Source organism: Hylobates moloch, unplaced genomic scaffold (assembly GCF_009828535.3).
Source record: "Hylobates moloch isolate HMO894 unplaced genomic scaffold, HMol_V3 SCAFFOLD_5, whole genome shotgun sequence".
Classification (NCBI taxonomy): Eukaryota; Metazoa; Chordata; class Mammalia; order Primates; family Hylobatidae; genus Hylobates; species Hylobates moloch.
In genome coordinates this window covers 64637764-64650689 of record NW_026652280.1, presented here as the reverse complement: position 1 = coordinate 64650689, position 12926 = coordinate 64637764, and the positions used below count along the sequence as shown (strand labels likewise).

Below are 12926 nucleotides of genomic sequence, written 5' to 3'. Positions count from 1 at the left end.
AATACACAAAGAAATTTTAAAAATATTACTCATGAAGTCCCATCACCCAAGATACATATGCCATGCAATTTTTAAATGGGTTTCTTTACTGTCTCTTTGATTCTGAGCTCCAGCAAATGGAAAACTAAAGTTCTGAGAAGCCAGAGCTTGTCTGATGCAACAGTGTGAATGTGGAATTTTCCTTCTATTTTGTTTGAGTTAAGGAATGCATTTGGATGCAAGTTACCAACAAAAACCCTACCAATAGTGACTTAATCAAAGAAGGGAGAGTTGCTTCTCACATAATAAGAAATTGGAAATCGGCAGGGCAGGATTGAGACACTGGCACAGGGATGCACCAGGAACTCAGGCTCTTTTCTGTGCTGTATCGTTCTAAGCAAGCTGGAATTTATTCCCAGGCTAGAAGGTATCCTTTTATTTAGATTTAAATAAATAAATAAATAAAAGCTTTCTCAGAAGCCATCCCCTGCAGACTTGTGCTTCCAACATGTAGTCAGAACTGGGCCACAGAGCTCAGTGATGTGATACGAGATAATGTGAATATCTGGCTTCCCAACCTGTAAAGCAGAAGACAAGGAAAGGTTTAGCAGCAACTTTTAGGTAGCCAAACAGCAGTATCTGCTGCACACACCTATCAGTTTCCAATTTCCAAAATCATTTACATTTGAATTATACATTTTTAAATTCTAATATTCTTTTTTCACTTAGTATATCATGAACATTTCATGTCGACATTATATGAAGTTAGTCTACAGCAGGGATCAGCAAGCTGTGACCTATAAGGCAAAGCCATCCCATTGCCTGTTTTTGCAAATAAACCTATTGAAACACACCCACACATCACTCATTCTTACACATTGTCCATGGCTGCTTTTGCACTTCAGTGGCGGAGATGAATATTCTGATAGAGACCATAGGGTGGGCAAAGCCTAAAATAGTTACTGTCTGTTTTTTTTGCAGAAACAGTTTGCTGACCTTAACTCTACAGCATTGTTTTTAATGGACGCTGATTTTTTCATACAACAGACGGATAGAGATGGATAGCTTATAAATGATCTAACCAATTCTCTACTTTTCAAAATTGAAGTCTTTCTAGTTTTCACCATTTTCAAGAAAGTAATGATGAACATCAATGTACATAAATTTTTGCATGTCTAATTATTTTTATAGGAAACGAGGGAATATAGTTCAGTTGTTAAAAATGTGTTGTCTAGAGTTTGGCTGCTAATGTTCAAATCCTGACTCTACCAATTTGTTAGCTGTGACCTTGGGGAAATGATTTAACTTCTATGAACCTCAATTTTCTCTTTTGCTGTTCTATTGGGAATATAGAAATAGCTTGTCAACATCTTAATTTGCATTTTCCTAATGGCTAGTGATGTTGAACATCTTTTCATAGACTTATGTGTCAACTATAAATCCTCTTTGATAAAATGTTCATTTTATAGCCCATTTTCCTATCAGATTGTTTTTTTCTTTTATTGTTGAGTTTTAAGGGCTCTTTATATATTCTAAATAAGAGTCAGACATGTGGTTTACAAATATTTTCTCACTGTCTGTAACTTACCTTTTGATTCTCTTAACAGGGTCTCCTGCAAAGCAAACGTTTTAAATTTTGGTAACGCTCAACTTATCGATTATTTTTTCATTTATGGATTGTGCTTTTGGTGTCACGTTGAAGAACTCTTCATCAAGCCCCATGTCCCACAGATTTTTTTCCCATGTTCTAAACATTTTATAGTTTTATTTTGCTTTTAAATCTGATTCATTTTGGGTTATTTGTTTAAGCAGTGAGGTTTTTTGTCTAGATTGGTTTGTTCATTATTGCTGAAAAAAAAAAGACTGTGGAGGACAGAGAGCTTTATTTTCTTAAAAAATATCTGCAGACTGGGGAGGCACAGCTTTCAATACAAGTGAAAATGTGCTCTCCTAAGAACAAAGGGAGAGTCTGGCTTAAACAGGGAAAGTTTCTCGCCCCGATTCTCAATCAGGTCCACTTATGCAAATGAAGGATTTAAACTTGTTCAAGTCTGACTGGGTGGCTTCCAAGCCCTAAACTAGGAATCTCTGTCAGATAGTTCTTTGGCTGGGTGGTGGGGAGAGGGTGTTTCTGGCCACAGTTTATCTAGGCACTACCAGAAACTGGTTTGGCTTGATCATACAAAGGGAGGTCCTGTGACACTTTTGCAACACCTTTCTGAGAACACTGACTATATGACCACCACCCCCTCACCCAGCCATGGCAGACTGGTTCTGTTTTAACTTTGAGCACCTCTGCTGTTTACAGAGAATCTGTTTTATCTGTTGGCCAGGAACCTACCTTAACTCTAATATGGACTCATGGATTCTTATTTTATTCAACTACTGTTATTATTCATTTTGTTTACACCTTTAATCCAGAAATTCTCCTTCTAAGAATTTTTCAAAAGGTAATAATTAGTATCCCACCACTACTTTTTTTTTCTCTAAAAGTTCCTTGGCTATTCATACCTCTCTATAAACTTTAGAATATTCTATTTTGCTTTGTTGAGACATGATTTACATAGCACAAAATTCATCAATTTTAAGTGTACAATTCAATGGACTTTGGTGTATTTAAAGACTTGTGTAACCATCATCATGGTTTCATTTTAGAACATCTTCATCACTTCCCCCACCAAAAAAAATATGGGGAAGAACCCTTTGTGCGCACTTGCAGTCACTCCTCAATCCCACCCCAACCCCCGGGCAACTACTAATCTAGTTCTGTCTCTCTAGATTTGCCTTTTCTAGACTTTCACTACAAATGGAGTGATACATTCCAATATGTAGTTTTTTGTGTCTGGTTTATTTCACTGAGCATAATGCTTTTGAAATCATGCATGTTGTGGCAAGTAATTGTATTCCATTTCTTTTTATTGTTGAGTAATATTCCATTGCATGAATATGTCACATTTTGATGATCCATTCACTAGTTGATGGGTATTTGCATTGGTTCTACTTTTTAAGCTACCATGAATAATGCTGTTATGAATGTTCACCTACAAGTTTTATGTGAAAATTTGTTTTCATGTCTCTTGAGTAGATCCCTAGAATAATGTTGATAAGTTAAAAAGACAAATCCAGTCAGATATTAATTGGAATTGCATTAAACAAAAGGAATAATTGACATATTTATATTGGTTTTCTATTCAGAAATAAGGCATTTTTCTGTGTTTATTCAGCAGTTAGAACCTCCTTCTAGTTCTTCTTACTTATATAGGCTCCTTGATTAACAGGATGCTGTCTAATAATTTTAATGTATTTTTGGAGACTCCCTTTTGCCCACCAATCTGTTCACTGTCCAGTACATGGAAGGAGTGCAATAGACATCAGCCAGTCACTTCCTTTGGTGTTAAGGATGCAGCAGTGAACAAGATGATATAGCTGCTCTTATTGAGCTTACTTTCTAGCTGAATAAAGGAAGAATTTGCCTGAAATCTTAAAATAAGTGAACAGTGCTGAAGCAGTGGCAGTAGTTAGTGAATGAGAATGAGAAATGGTGGAATTCTAGGATCTAGGTAGGGGCCAGGGCCATCTTTTCAATCTAGAATGTCTCTGAGATACAAATCACCCACATTTTTTTAGACTAGCATGCAATTAAGGTTTTGTCCGGCTCTTCAAGCACACAGTACTAGGAAGATCTATGACAAAGATCTATGTAGTCTTTGCTAATTGTAGGACAGGAGGGAAGATGGGTGAGCCACACTCTCAGAAATAAAGTTAACTGCAATAAAGCCAATGCGACTTCTATTTACAATCTCATCAGTTGGTAAGATCTTGTAATCTCTGTAATTCCTCAGGTGTATTATTTACATTATGCAGGCTACTGGCTCATGAGATTGACAGCAAAACTCTAAAAAATGTTATTGCATTTAGTTGGAGGATATGAGAAAAGTGGTAGCCTAGCCAGGAAAATGCCCACAGGGGAGAGTGCATGTTGGGGTCTATCACGAGTAGAAGCTAGCAGAGTTCCTAGAAGATGAAAAGGAACACCCAGAGAGGCTGCGTGGATGAACAACGGGGTCTCGCATGGGAAGAAGTGCTTCCTCCAGAGGCACAGGGTTGATAACCCTTCTGCCTGAGAACCCTACAAAGAGTAGGGGCTGCAGGAAGAACAGCCTCCAAAGCCTCCTAGAGAGTTTTGCAAACAGCTAGTCCATCATGATCAGCCTCACACGGAGATACTGTGTTGAAAAAGTTAGATAATCTATTGAATGAACACTAATGATAAAATGCTGAAGACAGAAATACAATAGAAGTGTTTGAACTAGATGTAAGCATATCACCTGGCTTAGGTAGATAAATATTTCATAGAATGTTTCTTCAAAAATAGACTCAAAGTGGGCTAACCTTTCTCTGTCTTGAAACAATACAGGCCCCTAAGTACTTGTCCCTCTGTGGATAATGAAATCTTGAATACAGATAACTAGAAGATGAATTCCCCTGTTGATCCTGAGCTTCTGTGGGTTCACTAACGATCAGGAGAAGGGAGTAAACAGAACCCTAACAAATGGTGAGACAAAACGAAGAAGGTGTCATAGACACTGGAAGGATAGAGAAATGATAGCAAAGAGTTTGTTTTCCTTGGATGAAGAAAATACACTAGGATAAACCAATTGATATTCAGCTGGGAAAAAAATGCCAACTAATACCTCTGGGGTATTGTCTAGAGAAACAAGGTAGTTAATGCGCTAAATAAACCTGAACAGCCATGTTGCTGAAAGAAGCTAGAAAGAACAGTGAATAAGAAAGCAGGTAGCTGTTTGCAGTGTGATTGCAAAGGTCAATATGTTAAGTGGCAAATTCAAAAATAATGGCCGAAGACAGAGATTCTTAGTACCTAACCATTCAATAGCTAAGACCATGTTTTTAAAAATTATATTCTTTGAGAAATACTGGTTTTCCATAACTAGGTCAAGATGTCCCATGGCTCAAATAGAATGAGTGTGTTCTTTTCCAATTTTTAGGAAAAATAATGTTATCAGACAAAGGTTCATAGCTTTAAGGTTTTCTTCTATAAGTATTCCTTACATATTTGATGTCTACTATATTTCTATGTAAGAATCGAATGTCAGATGGTTTTGTGATAGATTCAATCAAAATCATATGTGAATTTATTTTAAATTTGATATTTCATAATATTCCAAGAAGCACTCTGAGATTTTCAAATGTCCCACCTCCTGAAGAGATTCGCAAATCGCAACTCCAACTGGGGACAAAGTACAAATCCAAACCAGTAGCTTCTGCGTGTTGTGGGACATTGTAATTTTACCATGTTTTGTATAAACCAATGTTTCTGGTTGCACAAGAGAAGCAGAAAAAGTGGGCTAATGAGCATTACCTAAAGGACCTATCCCTAGTTTCCACAGTTTTAAGTGAGAATACGAGGGCTCAGAGAACAGGAAGGAATCTTAAAAGCCATCTAGTACTTTTTTAAACCACATCATTTGATACCAACTATTCAACATTATGCATCATTTAAATAGTGCATTAATATGTATTGGGTCCAACAGGTTATGCAACATGCCCTTGAGATTTTCATGGCTGAAAAAGCAATGAAGGAATGAAATTATCTAGTTTGACTTTCTGCATCCTTTAAATAAATAGGACATTTCAAGTCTCCACCTCACCTGTGAGGTGAAGAGATCACCCAGGGAAAAGGTTCAATATTTTGACATGGTTTAGAACCTGTCCTGCCTCGAGACAGAAACTAGCTGACATTTTGATATCTCCACAGGCCAACAGAGACAGGAACAGAAAATCGGAACACTAGCTCCATTGATGAAATCCTGTAGTCTTGTAACTTCCTCAGAGGTGAGCAGCATGGCCCCCTGACCCCAATCCAGCTGGGATTTCTCACCTCACCTTCCACTGCGATAGGCTGCAGGGCGATTCCTTTACTGCTTACAAAATGAAAGCTGCGGAAATTCTCTGAGTTCCCACATTTCTAGAATAAGCCATTAAATAGATCTGTGTTCTGATGAGTAAGCTCTTGAGGTAACTGCTGTAAATTACGATCTTTTCTCATTCTCCTCCCTTGGGTTGCAGATTCTTAGTCTTGATCATATATATATTTATCTCTGTAAATGGAAAAAACATTTCCTTAAACCCTTCCCTGCTCTGAAAAAAGTGGAGCTATAACACTGATTGGTATCAAATTTCCAGAAAGTATAATCTTTCTATCATTGCATTAATATTAATGTCATCAAAAGTCAGAAGCTGTAAGTGATTGGGGGGAATTTGGAGGAAATCTGTGACACAGCCTCTTTGTAAGGTGAATATATTTAGCTCTTACACAATTTGCTGTAAATACTTACCTCTCTCTCTCCCTCTCTCTGTAAATTTCTCAGTAATCAAGGCCTGATCCTTGTGGGGCATGGCTTTGGAAAATAATGAAATTCAGAAATATTTTGAAATATTATCTCTGATTTTTCCGCATATCATTTTCCAATACACCATACCATTATTTTGCCTCTATAGAAAGCTATGTAATCACTTTGCTTTGCCTGTCAAGAAGTGATGTTGGCATCTTTCTCACTAGAAAAGAAATTTTTGTGATGCTTTTCTGATGTATTGATACTTTAATCTTCTTTAGTGTAAAGAAGCCAGCTCAGATTGTAAGAGTTTATCTTCTTTAGTATAAGGATGCCAGCTCAGTTTGTAAGATTTTATAGAAATTCAAGACTAAATTTAGTGTGAAAAATGTTGTGTGCATTTTTCCTTCTGAGAATATACGTGTGTGTGTGTGTGTGTGTGTATACACACATACTATTTATTACTTTAGTGCACTTTAATCATTTAAAATATCTTTTATGGTTGGGATAAGATCATAAGAGTTTCATTGGATAAAACATCATCAGTGTTGATTTATTGATTTTATATATTAGACATATATATGCTTTGTGATGATAATTTGGGGGAGGCAGTTTTCACTTTCACTATGACTCTGTATTTACACCCCTAAAGAATATAAATGTCTTACAGATGTTGCCATGGGGTCATCCGAAAGGTGTGTGCAAAAAGAATTGTTGGCACTGCTTCAAATGTGAAATTTCATGCCACAGTGTGACCCTTTGCTCCCTTACACATTAAGTTACATGTTTAATAACTCAGTAGTGGAGATTTCCAAACACTGTGGGGATACTAGAGGCCACCCCTGATTCCTAAATGGTGGGACTCACAGGATGCTCCAATGGCATGGGTCTGAGATTTAAGGAAACCTAAGCCTATTGCAAAACACAATTGTTCTCGGAGGGTGAGGCCCAGAAGATAAAGAGGTGAGAGAATGAAGACCAGGAAGCCACTGCCGCCTGGCTGGGACTCATTCAGAACTACAAGCCATTCTGGGGAACCATCGTGTATCTTTCAGATCTGACCCAAACTTCATAGGTAGCGCTTGACCTTGACTGCATCTCCAGTACATAGCAGTGCCCGGCAGGGAATGGCCACTCTGTAACTATTCACCATCATCATCACACCACCATTAACATCTAAATAATACTTTACAGGCCTCATCGCCTATACCCCAAGCAACATCTATAGTGGCAGCTCCATGATTTCTGTATGGAATAGGCTTGGGGACAGTGATATATACCTAGCCAACACTCATCTTTTTCTTCCATCTATTCACTTGGTGGGGCCCTGGAGGGACAGTGGAGATGAAGCAGGACCAGACTTCCCCTTCTCCACAAGTAAATGATGCTGCCACTGCCACTGATGATCTCATTTCTTCCCTTGGAGAAGCCTTCCCTGGATTCCCAATCTAAATTGTTCTCTCTTGCTGCCTGTGTGACCAGTCACAGCAACCTCTTTTAATTTCTTCGTACTGCTCACCAAGATTTGAAATTTTCTCACTTGTTTATTTACTTGTTTTTTATCTCACACTCCTGCCACCGAGTGACTGTGTTTGCACAGATCATCACTACTTTATCCCTAGTGCCTAGAACGATAACGATAACACAGTAGACACTCAGTAAATATTTGTTGAGTGAATGATGCAGGAATCATAGAGTGGGGTACACAGAAGTGCTTAAGAAAATCCTTACTGGATGAATCAGCTCTGCCACCCAAGTAGCAATTCCAGGAATTGCTACTTGGAATTCTTGAGTTTCTTTCTTTACTTTTGAAAACTAGTTCTTTATCTGTGTGTATCCGTTTTCCTGTGGTGGATACACAGCAGCTCATATCACAATTAATTTTGAAAGCAGATCAGACATGTGAGCAATTAGCTCTCAGTAGGACAAGTCATCTCTCCATAGCGCTTGTGGATTATACAAAACGATATGAATGACATTAGTGTGGACATTAAGGATATGTTTTGGGAACACAGGGCACATTTAGCTGTGGGTCTCATCTTGGCTGCTGCATTGATGGAGCCCTCCCTGCAAAGTTTTTTCCAAGCTCAGCTTTGATCTGCTTTCAGGCCTGCCAACAAACTCTAGTTTCTCATCTCAGACCTCAATTATTTCGTAAGAATTGCACAGAATCCAGCTTTGATGGTGTACATGAAAAATGGCAGAAAATTCAGGCCATTGGGGAAAACTGAATGTATAAAAATGAACCCCACTTATTAGAGACACCACTCCTGGTGGGTCTCTCACTGAGAAAGACAAATGAATGGGGCTGAAGACAGAGATGGAAGCTGTCATTGCTACATGCTATTGACCTGGAATGGAGGCAGCAGAACCTGCCTGACGTGTTCTAAGGCAGGCTCTTTAGATCTTGCACCATTTCTTTTTTCCACTGCTTCTGTGGTGGAAGTGTTTGGGCTTGAACTTCTTTGATTCCTCTCAGAAATACAAGAAATGAGCTTGATCTTGACCTTGACACTAGCATGAGTTTACCCTTGGTTTCAAAGCTGAAGTTCTTGAAAGTGAGTTGAGCTCTATCTCTTCAGAAGTTCATTTGTGGGACCCTGGGGACTGGATGCAGGAGCAACTGCCTGTCCCTCTAGCATGGCAGTGTTCCATAGGAAAGGGCTAGAAACACAAACCATGCAACCTCTAACTATGAGAAACCCCAGGGCTAAGCCCAGCCCAGCTTGGAAACACTATCCTCAGGCTTTGAAGTTCTGTTGTTCCATCCAGGCTTTGCTTGTGTTTTCTTTTTCTGCTTATTCTGTTCTAAAATAAATTTAATGTTGCATTTCATGTTTTCTGTCTTATCAGGCTCTTTTGTCCTTTGCATGTCCCATGAGAAAATTTAAAGGCTATCAGGTACACTGTGGTCGGGTTGCAAATAACATAGGATGCCTAGTTAAATCCAAATTTTAGGTAAACAACAAGGAGTTTTTTAGTGGAAGCATATCGCTTGCAATAGTTTTGCTAAATCTAGTGACTCTGGTTGTATGCTTGTTTTATTTTGTCATGCTTTTTGTCATTTTGTTTTTTATTGGCAGAGGTATGAAAAGGGTAAGGAAGGAATGAAGAGGAGGAGTTATTTTGTATCCTGTTTTTGATCTGGGGTTGACCGTTTCTTTCTTCTTATATAGAAAAGTCATACCAAGGTTTGAAGGTCCTTTCTATGAAAACTTCCAACTTCTGGTCTGAAGAATGTCTCTTGGTTGTGTTTTTGCAAATTTCTAATTTGACTACAGTGTGTCATGAGTTTGAAATCTGAGTTGTTGAGCAAATCGAAATTAAAGGGTCGTGGTTAATTGCAAAATGAGCAAAGTTGCAATGGAGAAAAGTGTTTTCATTCTCAAGATGGAGCAAGCTTTCTGGAGTGGCACTGGACCTATGTCTTCTGGATAGGGGTAGTTCAATCACAACAGCTGATCCTGTAAGCTTACTTCAGAGAAAAGAAGTACAGATACAGTTCCATGTGGATCCCAGAAAAATATGAATGGAACAGGAGAGTGAGTGTATCAAGCTGAGAGATGTTAGGACCAATAAGGTGATAGCTAAGTTTAATGAGTGCTTACTATGTGCTAAGCATTAGCCTACACTGACTAAACTCTTTTAATCTTTACTACAATGCTATGAATAGGGTATCAGTGTCATTATCCCCATTACAGATGGGGAAATTGAGGCAGACAAGATTAAGTAATTTAGTTAGTGGAGGAGATAAACTGGCTCCAGAACTCACAACACTAAACTACTTATTTCTGCAGCCTGCACTATCTGTGAGAGAAAGGTGTGTGCAGAGGCAAGAGTTGCTGAGCTGTTGGTATAAGCAGACTTCCCTTCTCTGGCACACTCCTGGAGACCAAGAAGGTCCTGTGTGCGCCCATGGCACTGTCTTCCCCTGCGCAGCGCTGGGAGCACAGGCAGGCAAGTCAAGCACACCAGGCTAGGTTGGTGAAATGATGCAGGAAGTAAATGAGTTGTGAATAAATTATGAGACTGAATAAATTATATAAGGATTTTTTTTTTTTTAAAGATAGAGCAAATGAAAGGTTGCAGGTCAGAATTTAATCCAACGAAACTAAGCTAATCTTCATCCTCTTCTCTTTTTTTCCCAGGGCCTTCATTATGCTCCCTGCTGCAAGGTCAGAAGGCTGTGCTGAGCTCCAAAATCTGGAGACACTAGTGAATTATTAAGACTAGGTAGTTGTAGCCTTTCAGTCCTCAGCATGGTGAAAGTGGGGTCCCACAATCTTGGAAATCATCCAAACTGAAATGGCCAGTGAGATTAGAAGGAAAATAACTCCAGAAGGGCCAAGAGTATCCTTGTTCCTTTAAAAATAACTCTAATAACTTGAAAGCCCCTGGGAATGTATGTTGATTCTGTATTACAGAGGGGATAAAGGACTCCACTGGAAACAGATGTGATCTGTTTGATTTCTTCTGATACCATGAGCTGAAAACAAAGAAAATTACTGAACGTGATAACACTCAGGTTAAACAGTTCAAAGTTCCAAAAAGCGCAGTTTGGAAGGAAGCCTTTGAGTAATAAGCCATAAATTTTGTTGCAATCATCAACATAAGAAAAAACTAGCTATGTCCCAAGGCCCTTTGTCTAGAAAAGAATTCTTTTCTTCTCCAAATCCCTCAAATGACTTTTAAATGTGCAAATGATGGCTATAATTTACACAGAAACTTGAAACTATTAGCAGTTTAATCCACCTAAAATCCTAATGAAGTTCTGCAGTATTATTCCTGTTTGTACAGCCCAGCAAACAGAGCACAGGAACTGCCACCCATAGACTCTGGCAGCTAGCTGTGCAATGAAATGAGACCGTAGGCCCAATCTTTGTACAAAATACCAGATTATTATTGGAATTCAGGAGATCTGAAGTTCAGAGCCAAAAAAGCTTCAGAAAACGACAACTAGATCTTATTATTTCTCCTTTGCAGTGATTTCTCTAAAATGAAACAACCCAATGTGGGATTTAAAACTTTCCCTTCATTATGGTTTGTTTTCTAATAGCCTGAATCTGAGCATGAATAGGTAGGAGGAAGGCGATGGGTTCCGGACACCCTGATCATCATTCAGATTCGTTATTTGCTTGAAAAGGGTGACAGAGGCCACCTTTCCAACAGGTGAACTCAGGGTTGCCTTTTAGAAAACACTTCTGCTTCCTTCCCTCCTGTCCCCCACCGTCTCTATCCCCATCTCTTAGATCGCTGTTCACATTTATATCATTGAACTTGTAAATTTGTTGCCTTTATTGTTCTTTTTGAAAAGTGTCTGCTCTAGATTTAAGCACAAGCGAATGCTGTGTATGTGGGGAACAATCTTGTAACAGGAGCTGTGGGCAGCAGAGCCCTCCTGTGTGGGTTCTGTGGACCCCTAAGCAGCAAAACTCAGAATATATAACACCCACCGCCACCAAAATATTTGTCTGGATCCAAAATTTCAGATAGCACTTGCTTCATCTGCTCTTCTGTTGCTTTCTTCCTGAATCCTGGCTGCCTCATTTCAATAGATAATTGAAATCTTTCTCACTTTCTCAATACTCTTTGGGGAAATTCCACTTTGAAATTCTCTTTTCCCTGTCATTTTTACTTTACAGTTGAGAGGGCAGGGAGGGACGAGCTAGGAAACAGGATCTCCATATCTCTCTCTCTCTCTCTCTCTCTCTCCCCTTCTCTCTTTTTTAAATGACGTAGGGAGTTTGGACATCCTCCCTACCCCCACCTCCCCTCTTTGATTCTAACCCTGATTCTTGATTCCTGGAGAATTATAGTTTTCCTTTTAATGCTTGCTGATTACCGCACCGGGGTGGAGCAGGAGGGGCTGCCCAAGGAAGAGCCCCGGAGCCCACTCTGATCTCCGAGGAGCCCCAGCTGCCGGGTCCTGGTCAGGCTGGTCACAAAGCCCGGCGGGGCTGAAGCACGAGCACATCTGACAGAGGCTTCCAAGCGTCCCGCGGTGCGCCCGTCTCGGTGGGGGCGGCTGGACTCCGCCCGGGCCCGAGTTCGCTGGGGGACAACTTACTGTGCTCGCCGAGCGTCCACACTGCAAACTCCCAAGCGGGAGGGGGAAAACAGCCCAGGCTGTGCCGTGCCGAGGAGTAGAGGCAACAAAAGACCGAGCCACGAGGGGAGGGAGGCAGGCACGGAGGGAACGCGGACTCTGGCCCCTAGCTCCCCGAGAGCTCCCCTCGGATGCTGCTGGGGAGACCCTCCGGGCCTCTCTTTGGGGCCTCTGGGGCCCGCGGCTCACACAGGTAGTTGGAAGAAAGAAGAACAAAGCTGCCCGCGGAGACAGGCGGCGGTCTCGGGGCGCCCCGGGGCGGGGAGAGCCGAGGCCAAGGAGGCACCCCGCGCCCCCTGCCCCGCGAGCGCCCCGCGCCGGCTGCCTGCGCCGCCTCCCCTGACGCCTCCTCCTCCCCGAGGAATCGGCGCTTCAGAAGGGACGGGCGGCGGGCGGCGGGGGGCGGAGGACGCGGGGGAGCGGGGAAGGCCGGCGGCGTTGGGGGGCGCCGGAGGAGGGTGTGGGGCGGGGGGCGGGGGCGCCTC

At 40.9% G+C, this 12926-nt stretch overlaps 1 long non-coding RNA gene across 2 annotated transcripts; it reads right to left on the bottom strand.

Annotated features, from left to right (window-relative positions):
- Window positions 1-400: 400 nt before the first annotated feature.
- On the bottom strand, window positions 401-12684 carry LOC131383470 (uncharacterized). Of its 2 annotated transcripts, XR_009213512.1 has the most exons (3): window positions 12403-12684; window positions 5887-6101; window positions 401-557 (listed from the first exon to the last, which is right to left on the bottom strand). It is a non-coding gene; the product is annotated as an uncharacterized LOC131383470 (long non-coding RNA). The 2 variants fall into 2 exon arrangements; XR_009213511.1 differs by lacking the exon at window positions 5887-6101.
- Between the last annotated feature and the right edge of the window lie 242 nt (window positions 12685-12926).